The 12,198-nt window shown below is 38.4% G+C and overlaps 1 protein-coding gene across 4 annotated transcripts in view; it reads left to right on the top strand.

Moving 5' to 3' along the window:
* zdhhc2 (zDHHC palmitoyltransferase 2) overlaps positions 1 to 11,559 on the top strand; it is a 115,678-nt gene extending 104,119 nt beyond the window's left edge. For all 4 annotated transcript variants that reach the window (XM_080187141.1, XM_080187134.1, XM_080187129.1 and 1 more), the window contains one exon: positions 2,958 to 11,559. The gene's annotated coding sequence lies outside the window, so the exon portion shown is untranslated. The remainder of the gene's footprint in view (positions 1 to 2,957) is intronic.
* The last annotated feature ends 639 nt before the right edge of the window (positions 11,560 to 12,198 follow it).

Here is a 12,198-nt window from a genome sequence, read left to right as displayed (position 1 = left end):
GATTCACCACCCTTTGAGTGAAGAAGTTCCTCCTCGACTCCGTTCTAAACCGCCCCCCTTTTATCTTGAGGCTGTGTCCCCTAGTCCTACTGTCTTTTTTGAGCAGGAAGAGTCTCTCCACCTCTATCCTATCCATCCCATTCATCATCTTATACGTCTCAATGAGATGTCCCCTCATTCTTCTAAACTCTAACGAGTACAAGCCTAGTTTATTCAGCCTCTCCTCATAGCTCAACCCCCTCAACTCCGGTATCAGCCTAGTAAACCTCCTCTGCACTCCCTCCAAGGCCAAAATATCTTTGCGTAAGTGCGGCGCCCAAAACTGCACACAGTACTCCAGCTGCGGCCTCACCAATGCCCTATACAGCTGCAGCAAGACCTCCCTACTTTTATATTCAATCCCCCTCACTATGAAGGCCAGCATCCCATTCGCCTTCCTGACCACCTGCTGCACCTGCAAGCTGGGTTTTTGCGACTCATGCACAAGGACCCCGAGGTCCCTCTGTACCGCCGCCTGCTGCAGTTTTTCGCCCCGTAAGTAATAGTCCTTCCTACCATTCTTCCTGAGGAAGTGAGCGTAACATATCCAAGTTTGCAAAGGATACCGTGCACATATAGCAAGCAATTATTAGGAAACCACATGACAGCTTAACTTCTATTGCAGGGGAATTGGAGGATAAGAATATGGACATTTTGCTGCATTTATACAGGACTTTGGTGGGACTATTCCTGGAGTATTATGTACAGTTTTCATCTTCCTACCTTGAAGAAGTATATACTTGTTTCAGAGGGGTGCAGCATGGATTCCTGTGATGAAAGGGCTGTTCTATGAGGAAAGAATGAGTAAAATAGGCCAATATTTACTGGCTTGTTGAAGAATGAGAGGTGTTTTCATAAAGTGTATAAAATTCTGAGAGGGCTTGGTGGGTCAAACTCTGGCTGGAGAACGTAGGAATGGGGATTATAGCCTCAGAATTAGGAGTCAGCCATTTCAAACAGAGATGAGGAGAAATTTATTCGGAATTCCCACCAAAGAGTTCTTGCTCCATTGAGTATATTCAGGACAGAGATTGATAGATTTTTGGATATTAAGTGAATGAAGTGACATGGGATGTGTTTCATTTAGGCTGCAGTGTTAGAAGCAGTCTTAGAAGCACACTGGAAAAGGAGTCTCTTTCTTTCTCTGTTTAGCTTTGAAAATTTTACCTGTTAGCTGAAAGAAAGGCCTGCTGCAATGTTGTAGTAAAGAATGTGTGTTTTGATATTTTGGGGGAGTTGTTCTGACTACAAACTGCTGAGTTTTCAAGATTATTTAAAATCAGCATTCAACCCAGGGAACTGGATTCCAGTATCATATGAGCCTGTGCAGAGTTAAATCTGTTCATAGGGTTCAGTTTATTGGATATAGGTTTTGATTGGAACATCTGATATATATTGGGTAAGGTTTGTACATTATTGTGGTTGTTTTCACTTGTAATTAATAAAAGTTATTGCTAATTTTTGTTCTGCATATGTTAACTATATTCTTAATAAAAGCTCCCTAGTTGATCGTATGAATCAGACCTGAAGTGAAACACTTCATCCTTGTCCTAGCCAAATTCAAGATGCAAAACTAATGATTCAGGTGGGCTTCATAAAACACTTTGGAGTTTCTAACCTGAATTATGACAGGGGATAAAATGTAAATGCAAAGTTAATGGAAGAGTTTAGCAGTGATTTTATTGAATGGTGGAGCAGGCTGAAGGAACATTATTTACTCTGTTCCTATTCCTTCAGCTGTGATGTGAATATTTAGGCTATTAATCTGTGGACCTGGAGCTGTAATGTACACCAGGCTCACGTTCATTTTCAACATCCTAAGGGATCAGATCATAGGAGGCAAAATGTAGGAATTCATAAAACTTTATTGCAACTCAGAGGTCTGCTGAGAATAATGAGAGTGTGCCACAAATGAAGTCAAAATATTTGAGACAGTTGTCATTCAGGGCATTGCCACATCTGGATCATTTAGTCTGTTTGAGTCACAGATGTGCCAGAAAGCAATCTGGTTCAGACAGTCACCATTGCATCAGGTGTGGCAGACGCAGTGACAGGGCTGCCTCAATCCCAGGAGACATGTCTAGTGAACTAACAAGCAGTCGTGTCAACTCAAAATCCCTTCACTAGGAAAACACCATAAATTTAACACTAAAAGAGATATGGGAGGGAAAACACTAAGTGCAGACCTGCCTGTCACATGGCAAGAAATATACTTTAGGGACAATTTCCCAATTGTGAGGAAAATAGCTTTGAAGTCATAAGACACATTTGCACTCCTGAGCTGGGAGAGCTAGGCACACACTAGATTCAATTCATCACCATAGTAATATGATCACTGCACATTTTCTAAGTACACAGAAGCATTTTGACACAAAACAGATAGGAAATTGGAAATGCAATATCTCTTAACATGCTGCTTATTTCTTCTCATGTATTCGGTGGACTATGATGTAGAAGGTGACTGTAGATTTAGAACGAAGGTCTGGAACTTTTATCCCATCGACTCTGGGTATTCTCCTGGAAGGGGTACAACACACAATCATCACAAATTTTGGGACCAATGATACCCTCAAAATGAAGGAACCACGAGAAACTAATTGGAGAATCTCTATTGTTTTCTCCACAAAATTGACTACATGCATGCTGGGATTTTGTTGAACTGACTGTTTTTTTGCCCAGCGATCAAAGAACCAGCAAGAAACCACCGTCAGTTTTGTGGTGGAGGCCTGATGGAATCAAGTGCACTTTAATAAACAATAGAACACGTCATTGTTTGTAAATGTTTACATTGACCTGCCTGGACAGTGGCATGGTAGAATGGAACAGATGGGTTCTACAATGGGCAGGCAATCCCTCTATCAGATTATTGAACATTATTTACCTCATTGTGAAATCTAAACCTGATGTATCTGCTTTAGCCCTAGGTGCAGCTGCTATTGGAGGAAATTCTGGGAAGAAATGTTCTCCAAGATCCCAACCATCACCTGCCCACCATCCTTGTCAGATGTCTGTGCCTCTGTGGGCATGCTCCAAAGGAAATATTCCATGACCAATTGGCTTTTCTACTATCACTGCTTAACACATAAAACATATTGGTCCAATCACCCTTAAATGTACTTTGGGGAATATAATTCTATTCTGAATGTATTTGCTTAACAAAACATGCTTAACATTTACGGCAAGAGAAGTTGGCATTGCAGCAGGTATGAGGTGTCTGAGCAAAAGATGGTACCCTGCTCATTGAAATTGTGCTAAAACAACATTGGTTGTATTACTGCGCGTATTATGGAATTGCCTTGAATTCCCTATCAAATCGTATATGTACAAGGGCACATATTCTTTGGGAGCAGTACATATGATAACATTTTGTGTCTTAATGAAATTAACAGCTTCCTTTATAACAGGCAATGTTAAGGATTTCATAGGTATAGAATTTAAACTTAGACATTTTAAGCAGTGACGTTTAAGAAAAATTAGACGACTTAACAAGAATATGCCTTTGATTTATACACTGTGGGACTTGTATTGAACTTTTTGCAATGATTTGGGGCAAGAATATAATATTTTGGGGTTTTGCTCCCCAGGCTTCTCCTGTGGCAGATATTTTACAATCTTGCTGCAGCCTCTTGCAGTAGTTGCTGGTTACAGGGCCACGGTGGTGCAGAAGAAAAACATGCAACTATTCTACAAGATATTGTAGACCTGCAGTATTCTGTAATATGCTTTAGTTCTAATGTCACGTTCTACAGACCCCAAATGTGGCATTTGATCATTTTTCATGTATTTATGTGGACTGAAATTGGCCTCCTGAGAAGTACCCCCATGGCCAGTTTCTGGGACACAGAGTTGCCCCTATATAAAAGTTAAGTTAGCATGATAAATGTGTGTCCAGTTATAAAACTGTCTTGTAGTTGAGTGAACAGAGTGAATGATGCACACAGAAGTGTGTTTTGCATCATTTGTACATCACAATAAGTATGTGACATGCATGTGTCATTTTTATGGCACGAAGTGATTTAAAATGAAAACTTTTTGGGGAAACGATGGAGTGGAAAAAGCACAAATTGTCCCCCTCACAGTGCCTTTATTAAAAGATGGGCTCAGTGTTTGAAGCCATTTGAAACAAATGATCAACAACATCTGGTAACTCAATCTTGATATGTTTAGGCAGTGTCCCAATAACAGCTTAGAATTTAAACCCTTTTAATTTTCCCTCCAACTGGTTTATCAAAGTAAATTCCAACAATTGCTGAGGTAATCGGGACTAAAGGCTTTCTCTGTGCAATGAAAGCTAGAGTAGTGGTAACAGTGATATTTAGTTAGGTTTTATTGAAGATATATGCATTTCTGGCTGCTTTTTAAAAACACATTAATAAATAAAGCCCTCTTTTATGTCAATTTTAAAACAGGTCAGTAAACAAATTTATAATCATTCAATCATATTATAATATAATTGAAATAAAAGTATTGATTGAAATAAAAGTAGGGACAGTTTTGAGGATTGTGTGCCACTGGAGCTGCAGGTTTCTTAAATAAATGCAGAAATACTGATCTAAATTGGAAAAGATGAACAATGTTGTTGCAATGCCATTAGAATGAATACAACAGCCAAATTATTTTGATTGTGTGTTATGCTGAGATGTTTTGTACAATGGAGTTTTTCTGTGAAAAAATGGGGTTTAGGTATTCAGATTGATATTACCCATTTAAAAAACAAAGTACAGTTCAGTGACTTAAACATAATGTATTGTGAACCTTGTCAAATGTTGTTGAAATTGGTGATATGACCTCTTTGCTTAATACAGCACTGTTTCAAATATCAATGAATATATGCAATTGCAGGCATTGGGGGAAAAACTTATTTTGTCAAAGTTAAAGACCCTAAAAATGCACCCAGTATTTCAGCTCTGTTTCATTCTTCAGAAGCTTACTGTATTGAAATTGTATTACGCAGAGAAAATATGACAAAAGCCTCATGGGATGAGCAACAGAGAAAAAGAATCATGACTCAAGTAAAGTTAATTAAAACCAAGGGGGGAGTTTTCCCATCCCGGCTGCCACTGGAAACAGTCCGTTGACTTCGGGCAGGATTTTCTGGATTTTTTGACACAGCCGGAAAATACCTCGCCTAGAGTTTGTAACAAGATTGAGGAAAATCCTTGTTCCACAAGGGATGTGTTAATGGTATTTTCAGTAATGTGATTGATAAATAACCATTTTAATTCTCTATCACACAGCAGTTAAGTTCCCATTTATTACAACATCAAGTATAGTGATTCAGTCTTAGCACATATTTATGCTTGTCTCTGTTAAGTTGTGTCTATCACAGTGGTGCCTCCCAAAAACATTATTGCTCAAAAGATCTGCCCAAATGATAGCAGCGTAATTAAAAGTATAATGACTTGAGGAGAATTTATACTCCTAGTCTTCAAAAGTTCTTGTTTGTTTGATCTGTTTCTTAAAATGTAATTCCCATTTCACTTTTGTTGTTATATTACACATAAAGCTAGCTATTCAAATTGGAAATCAGTTCTATATTGATTCCCCAATGCTTATTGAACTTAAAATTAAAGTCTGTCTATTTTTCTAACATATCGGGGAGAGGAGAAGGGGCTTAGGTTACAATCACTGCACCTGAATTGTGAGTTCCAAGGAGCCCACAATACTGGGGCTCAGATCTCATTAACTTAAAATCAAGATCAGCGCCCTGTCCGCATTACACTGGCCCTCAAGTAAGTGAAGGTCAGGGAGGTTTGGGTGGGTGAATGGGTGGTGGAGTTAGATTCCGCAGTGGGATCAGAAGCTGGAAGGTGTGTATGCATGAGTGATCATCAGGTCTTTAGAAGGAAAGAGATTGGATCATGGGTGGGAAGGGACAAGGAGGGATTAGGCCTTGGGAATGGAATCAGGAGAGGGTATAGACCTGGTTCAAGAATGAGGCTGAAGTGGAGTGGAAAGTGAGAAGGTGGGTTGGAAGAGTATGGGAGGAAAAAGACTTTAATGTTCTGCCAAGAGGAGAATTCTTGCTTCTACTAGCTCCACACTCAGGTAGGTGCCTATCCTGCCAATCAGCATCACGTTGTGTTGTGCAAGTTCACACGTGATAAGTGAAGCACTTTGGCATACAAAAATTGAGAACTGTGCTGCAAGAATAATGCAGAACACTTCTTTAGTTAAATTACTTCCCTCTTTGATTGTCCTGACAAGGGGCTATGATGACCTTATCCAATATGCTGGGCAGTGCACCTCTCACCTGCCAAATTTGAAGACTTTAGATCCAGAGTATAAAATATGAAACAGGAGAAAATGGTTCACACTATCAGACTATATGCAATCTTGGAATGTTCCAAGACCATGTATCTCTTCCAAATTAAAACTCATTAAGAAATAATTTGCATTTATGTAACACCTTTTACGTCCTTGAAAATGCCAAAGCATCTAACATCCAATTAAGTACTTTTAACATAAAATTACTGCTATAATGTAGGGCCCAGCTGAAGGAGTATCAGGAGTTAAGAGCTAAATGAAAAAGGAAGACTTGAACGTAGATTATTACCTGAGCCACATGCAAATTGGCATAGAGGAGATGGATTGTTTAAGTTAACATTTGGCTAAAGGGCCGGTGTGGGAACGAAAAGTTCTGAACATGGGGCATTGCACCATATGGTGACAGGAAGAAGCTACACCACCAGAATAGCTTCCATTTAACCCAGCGTGGGACCATTACTCTGGTAGATTTTAAAGGCCTTAAACTAGCCAGACAGGTGAGGAGAAATGAACAGTGGCATGGACAAGTTGGGCCAAAGGGCCTGTTTCCATGCTGTAAACTTCTATGACTGTATGAAACAAGAAAGCAGAGTACAGAGCAGACTAGACAAAGGGAGGATATAAATGGCCAGGAAATAGCTAGAATAATAGAGTGTAAAAAGATGGTTACAATTCAATTAAAGTGAGAGGAACTGCTATTAAAATTGATTTGAACTCTCTGTGCATGTCTGTAATAAAACAGGGGAACTGGAGACAACAATATATTGTGAGAAACCAAACACAGTCGGGACTACTGAGACATGACAACAGAAAACTCAGGACTGAGAATTGAACATTGCAGGTTGTAACATATTTAGAAAAAACAGAGGGAATCGGGGAGGTGACATTGCTGTAGTTTCAATAGCAGTAGAAAAGAGTGACAGGACCATCAGAAAGACAGCAATGGAGAAGAGAGATAATAAAGGACTGATCACACAAAAAGGGATAGTCCACAGCCCATCTAAAAGAGAGGTAGAAAAAAAATGCAATAATTAGGAAAATGAATAAAAGTCATAGAATGATCACAGCTGATTTAAGTTACTCCGCACTGTCTGTGGGGAGTCTGCACCTTCTGCCCTTACCTGCGTGGGTTTCCTCCAGGTGCTCTGGTTTCCTCCACAGTCCAACAATGTGCAGGTTAGGTCAATTGGCCATGCTAAATTGCCCCTTAGATTCTATGATTCTATAATTATTTTAGTTAATAATTTTACTACTTAAGTAACTTTCAGGTGTAGTTTTGTAGTAAACTAACCTTTACAAAGATACAAAGTTACAAAGATTAAAATGCGGATAAAGGAAAAACGATGAGATTTTGAATCAGTTTCTGTGAGATATCGTTGAGGGTCTGTTGCTTAAGTTCCTGCTTTCTGAAGTGAAGGGGTTCTAGCAGCTGCAACGGCTTTTTCAGGTGGGCGTCAAGCAGGTTTTGGGAGAGCGCAGAAGTTTCTTGTTCCTCATTAGTTCTGTGGTTATGGCACTTGCAAATTGCCTGATCTCTTTGCAGAATGTTGATTTCTTAATGCTTTCATCTACGACTCCCTGTGCCAGAGCAAAACCCCCTCTGATGATGCCTCTAAGTTGTTCTTCTTGGGAGATCTGCACTCTGCCTCCCAAGATGGCTTCTTTCAGCCTACTTTTTATCCCATCAAGAATCAGAAAAATGGTGGCTATGTTAATTTTCAATCTGTCCCCATTTTATCCAGCAAAGAAGTTAATTGCATTGTGATCCTTTGCAGTCTCTTCCTGTTTTCTGTACTCACAGAAGTGAAAGTGTTTAACAACACCTTTTTGGAAGATTCAGTATGGACATCTCTGGAGGAATCTTTCACTTTAATGACTCTTTGTAGCCAGCTCTAGAGCTATGATTCTGACAAGCCTTGAACTAAGAGAACTGCTATGTTGTCTGTTCTTCCATTTTGTAAAAAGGCTTTTAAACTAAAGGTTTGAAGACAGAAGTGTGCCTTAAAAACAGTTGTCCTTAGAATTTGTAACATAATAATTAAGTGTTATGACTCTGTGCTGTATATTCTGAGTAATTCAAAATTTATTTATTTATTTATTAGTCATAAGTAGGCTTACATTAACACTGCAATGAAGTTACTGTGAAAATCCCCTAGTTGCCATGCTCTGGTGACTTCTTGAATACACCAAGAGAGAATTTAGCCCAGCTAATTCACTTAACCAGCACATCTTTCAGACCAGTTCAGCTAACCAGCACATCTTTTGGACTGTTGGAGGAAACCCACATAGTCACAGAGAGACCGTGCAGACTTCACACAGACAAACCAAGCCAGGAATTGAACCTGGGTCCCTGGCGCTGTGAGACAACAGTACTAACCACTGTATCACCATGCTGCCCTATGCAAATATGGCACAGAGGAATCCCACAAATTGCATTTGTTAATGACTTGATAATTAATTTTAGAGATGTTAGTTGAAGGATAGGTTTTGCCTGGAAACCAGGAGAATTTTCCTGTTCTTTCTGCCATGAGATCAGCTTTGTCCTTGAGGGAGAAAATGTGGTCTTGGTTTTAGCAGCTCGTCAAAATGTCAGCAAAATTGTTAATGAACTCTTCCTGAATAGTCTGTCAGAAGTGTTAGCCTAAACAGGCCAATGATGTGGGGATCTGGATTTTAGACAAGAAGAGGATGAAGTAAGTGAATGAAATCAGTAATTGAATGAAGTGAATTGGTATTTTACGGGTTTAATCTTTTTCTATTGACTGTTGTGGGATACAATGATTTAGTTTGAAAGAAATGTTGCTTTAGTGAGAATCTTTAAGATAAGAAGGAAGGAATTGGTCCTCTTCATTTTTTTAAAGGGCCAAAAATTTACGTTCAGGCTGGAGTGGAGTGGTAAATAATTCAAATTTACCATGAGATATTGGCATTTTTATATTGTTAAGATTTGAGGAGCAGTGTTCAAAATCATTAATGCTTGCATTTTAAGCAACTTGATTGACGTGGTAGATTATAATACATCTCAGAATCATGTACCTTTTACCATCAGTTAACAGTGTGATTTATTTTTAAACTTTGTTATGTGATATATTGCTTCGGTAAATTGCTATATTACAGCGATGAGCAAACTACTGTCGAAAGTTTAGTTGCAATAAGCATCAGAAATTATGTTTCTAGTTCCAGAGTATCTGAACAATGTCACAGGATGTTTTCTAATGGTTAAATTAACATTGCTTGTAGATTCAAGGTAATTTGCAAAAGAAGCAAATGCGATGTGTGAAAAAAACTTAATCACAATAGGCCATATGGCCTCTTTCTGCACATAACATTCCATGACAAGTTTTGATTATTTATATTTACAATTATTTAACAGATAATTTGCTTATACAGTGTGGAGGACTTGGCTCTTACTGTCACTTTATCATGAGCTATCTTGGTTAGAATTTTCACATAGATTAAACTACAGCCCTGATCCTTAAATGGAAAAATTAAAATGGTCCACCCAAGTTTCTTAAGGAAAGATGTATTTTGGATTTATCTGTTTCATGTTAGCTGGATAACTTTATATTAACCTTATGTCAAAAGATGCTACAGTTCAGACAGATTGTTGTGAGTAAAACTTCAGTCAGATCATTTATCTGACTCCCAGTACATCATCTCAGATAGATTCACGTCATTTGTAGTTCACAATGTAACTCTATTCCATTACAAAACTGTACTTATTAAACATCCATGTTGTCCAATTGATCATTTTTAGGGGCATAGTTTCAAAATAAAGAGTCTCCCATTTAAAACAGCAATGAGGAGGAATTTCTTCTCTGAGGGTCATTAATGTTTGTAATTCTCTCCCCCAGTAGAGGCTGGGTGATTGAATATATTCAAGGCTGGGTTAGAAAACTTTTTGATTGACAGGGGAGTCAAGGGTTACAGGGGACAAAGTGGATTTGAGGTCACAATCTGATCAACTATGATCTTACTGAATGGCAAAGCAGGCTCAAGGGGCTAAATGAACTATTTCGGCTCCTGTTTCTTAGGTTATGCTCTTGCATCTTTATGAATCTACTTTTTAAAGTTTTATTGTTAGGGTAAAGCAGACACTTCCACTTGCACTTATGAATTTTGCGACAAGGAGTGGTTCCAGTGCATTCATCCAGGCGTAAATAGACAAAATTCTTCTGCAGAATTCAATGGGAAGAGGAATATGTAATATAACTTGGATGCTCCTCCTGAGCATTTGCAATCCCCAAAGCTTTGATTTCCAACCCAACCCCCAAAACAATAATTCTGAAACTAACTTTGAACACAGTATAACACTCCTTAACAGACTGTCCCCCGCCTTAATAAAAATAAACTTGTCCATACATCTCAATTCATTCTCCGTAGTTGCTGTACCTTCATGCTTTGTGCATTAACTGTATACAAGTCTCCAGGCATAAGTCACAATTTAAGAGGAGATTTGGTAATCATAAAACAATATCAGCATTTGTCACATTATAAGAAAATATGTTTTGACTTGCAACAAATCCCTCCCAAATTTATGTAGCAATCATATTGTTCATAGAACCTAAGGCAACTGTCACAAGCTGTGAATAAGTATAGCATTTTCATCTGAAGGCTCCATCAAAGGATGTTTTTGGTACAGACCAAAATCACAGCAGGTAAAAAAGATGTAGCTTTTGTTAAATGCAACTTTCAATCAATTCCAACCAGGTTTACCTAAATCAGTGGATCTGAACTGCATGACAAAACTGCCGAACTTAAAGGACAAGAAATTGTTTTACAAGTTTCATATAGAAGATATTTAAATTTCCCTTCCATTCATGAATAAGGTACCAAGAAAATACTGCAACAATGTACTTAATACTAAAGAATCATGTTATTTTGTAAAACTTTCCTTTTATAATCTAATTTATAAGACAGCTCCCTATTGAAAGGAGACTAAAACAGAGCAGTGAAGACAAATTGAGCATGTTGGTATCCATTATTTCAGCCAGCTCAATTTCTTTTTGGTATAAAGCTTTGTTATTGTCAGAATTTTTGTATGTTAATGGAAAGTATTGCTCTGTTTTGATTGTTTTTTGCAATCAGTGTAAGCTGTGGCATTTTGTTGTTAAAATGGATTTTAATGATGTAATTTGTGTATGCATTTGTATTATCACAAAACATATTATACATGGGAGTTGATGTGCTGTCTGCCATGCTCCGTAATGCTGGGAACTGCTCAACCAACATAAAGACATGTTTTGATTGTGACCATTAGCTATGTGCAGTTCTTGCTTCATAATTTTTTAATACTTCTCTGCAATGAACCATGCCTTGACTAATTTTGTTTAGTAATTAAGCAAGCTGGCTATTCAACAGTAAAATTATATCAATAAAAAATAGCTTGTTTGCCAGATAATTGTGGAGGAATAAGGTGCGGAACAGACTCTCACAACTGCTACAGGAGTAAATCAGTTCAATGCGCTTACCAAATACACTGCATCCTCACTGAACAATAAGTGCTTGAGACACTGGACAGTGTTTTGGAATATCTGCGCCTGACACCCAGAGACTCAAAGTCTCAGCAACCAACATCACAAGCTCATTTCCTGTGCAAAATAGAGTATCTTATGTTGTGAAAAGGCCATTTGCTTCATTAATCAGTAGTTAACACTGCTGCCTCACAGCACCAGGAACCCAGGTTTGACTCCCGGCTTGGGTCACTGTCCATATCTACATGGGTTTCCTCTGGGTGCTCCAATTTTCTCCCACAGTCTAAAAGAAGTGCTGGTTAGGTATAGTGACCATGCTAAATTCTCCCTCAGTGTACCCAACCAGGTGCCAGAGTGTGAAGACCAGGGGATTTTTATAATAACTTCTTTGCAGTGTTGATGTGAGCCTAATTGTGAT

The sequence above is a fragment of the Carcharhinus amblyrhynchos genome, chromosome 1 (genome assembly GCF_965287045.1).
Source record: "Carcharhinus amblyrhynchos chromosome 1, sCarAmb.v2.hapA, whole genome shotgun sequence".
Taxonomy (NCBI): domain Eukaryota; kingdom Metazoa; phylum Chordata; class Chondrichthyes; order Carcharhiniformes; family Carcharhinidae; genus Carcharhinus; species Carcharhinus amblyrhynchos.
The sequence above is the reverse complement of the archived record's forward strand: the minus strand, read 5'-3'. Positions and strand labels throughout refer to the sequence as shown.